We start from the raw sequence: 2,465 nt of genomic DNA, 5'->3' as shown, positions 1-2,465 counted from the left end.
TAAAACAACATTTCCCAAGATGCAAGTCGCTCTGCGGGTTTATCATTCAGTCTATGAGGTTACCTAAAGTAACTACCGCCACCTATTGAGCTGGAGAGTGGGAAGGTTTACAAATTAAAGTTAGGAATAAATGAATATATGCATACACCAGTCACGAGTATATTCATGACAACAAGTCTTTTTTAAGGTGGTGCAGGTTGGGCATAATAATTTACTCAGAAAATAATTTTTTGAATCACGCAGTGCACAACAGAGAAAGCACTGAGGAGTAATAGTACAAAAACATGAATTGATGCAGTTAATGGCATAATAGAAAAAACAACACATATTTTGCATCAAGACAGGTAAAAATACTTTATCTCAGCAAAAATTTGAAGCATATTTACGGCGATAAATTTGTACCAAAGGCCACATACATAAAAACCATGAAGTAATGAAATAAGTTGCTGAAAATACAGCAAGCAACTATACAAAACCTTTTTATGGTTACATCAAGAGGTTAAAGCAAAGTTTGACTGGTGTGCCAGCACTCCACACAGTAAATGGAATTGCTACATCTGCCATACTCAAGGTAGATGCTCTAAATACCACTTCCCTCCTCTCGGACAGGTGGCAACACCACTTATGCCTTTGATTCAGGTTACAACTGTAGGTATTATAAAGCTTTTGAAGGAAATGAAACCATAAAAAGCACCAGGTCCAGACAATATCACGTTGAAGATGTCAAAGTATTTTTCATCAGCTTTTTGCACGGATTTGCATTACCAGCTTTAAAATAGTAATTATAATTGTGCCTTGTTAGTTAGGCTCCAAAATTATGATCTGTTATAGTTGGTACATTGTAGAGGGTGAAAAAACCTGAAGCATGGTGAAAAACCTAATTTTGAAAATTAAAGTTGAACATGCTTTCAACATCTTGTTAAAGGTAAGCTACGCTTTTTAAACATCTTTTCGGCAGAAAAACACCAACTGGGATGAGTGGAAGTTTATAGACCCGCCCCTTTATGTTAAATTGCCCTTGGAGTTGTGTGACAAGAGGGAGGTATATAGACACGCCCCTTTATGTTAATTAACCATGGCAGTTGTTAGTGACGAGTGGGAGGTGTATAGATACGCCTCTTTATGTATAATTAGCCTGGATCGTCCTGAAACTACCCTTCTCTGTTTCCTGGCTGCTTTTGCAGATTTTCACATATGAGGGCCCCTTCACACATATATAGTACGAATAAGTACAAATCAGGGCGAATCACAGCAGAACAGCTCGTATGAGCGAATCATGAAAACATTGAGCCAACGGGCGTGAACAATGCCGCTGCGACGGTTTCGTGAGCGCAGGAACACACTGTGAGCAGCTGCAGCATGTGTAACCACATTACGCAGCTGCTGTGAAAAATAAAAAATACATGCTACCCACAGGATTCGAACATGCAATTTCCAAAAGCTCTGATTGCCAGCCAGAAACGTTACCACTGAGCTACCATCACTGTCCTGTAAAAGGTGTGGAATGCCTGATATCAAGAAGGACATGGACGTATTTTAAAAAAAATACAACCACACACCATATAAAAACATGGCATTGTATTGAATCCCTCTTATCAAGTGGGCAATACAAATATGATCCGTCTGTTCCTCTGTAGATGACCCATGATCACAGACATGAAATGACATGAATGAGACGCAAAGCGCTCTTGTGTCCACATCTGCTGGCAGCGTGTCCAGCCGGGCCCGCGCGCGTGTCCTGCCCGATAGGTGTGTCTTGTGGACGGCGCGCTGCAGACACAGTGTCATGTGGAACAGAGCTCAAGTGGGTGACGTAACATTCAGATCGCCCACTGCGTGTTATGATCTGACGGTCTGTTTCACCTGGGGTAGACTGTTAATGTCCGTGCCACGCGCACGCTCACTGCAGCCCATTGCAACAGCGATATATGTTTTATGTATGTCCATGTGAGGACAGCAAGCAGACACACGCGCGTCACAGTGGACAGCTGTTGGTTCATGTCCGTCCAAACATGGTACGTGTTCTCCAATTGTGACGCCCAGAACCACAGATCTCCACAGCTGCTCCTGTCAGCGGACACACCCGTCAGTTCAATGTACACACCAACGTGTCACTGTGTCTGTTTGCAAAGCCACACTTGTGGGGGCACTTTGTGCGAATGGCCACACATTTTCTAAGTGCCAAGCGAGCGGTGTTAGATGTTCATGTGTGTCAGCTGGAAATGGCCGAAACCTGCCGCGAGAGGGTTCGATGGGCTCTCACAGCGCGCACTCTGTCTTTCACCAGTCCCTGGTGTCCTTAGACAGCTCTTTGGTCTTGGCTATGGTGGACAGGTTGGAGTGTGATTGATTGAGTGTGTGGACAGGTGTCTTTTATACAGGTAACAAGTTCAAACAGGTGAAATTAATACAGGTAAAGAGTGTAGAATAGGAGGGCTTCTTAAAGAAAAACTAACAGGTTGGAA

This window comes from Thalassophryne amazonica, chromosome 12 (assembly GCF_902500255.1).
Source record: "Thalassophryne amazonica chromosome 12, fThaAma1.1, whole genome shotgun sequence".
Lineage (NCBI taxonomy): Eukaryota > Metazoa > Chordata > Actinopteri > Batrachoidiformes > Batrachoididae > Thalassophryne > Thalassophryne amazonica.
The sequence above is the reverse complement of the archived record's forward strand: the minus strand, read 5'-3'. Positions refer to the sequence as shown.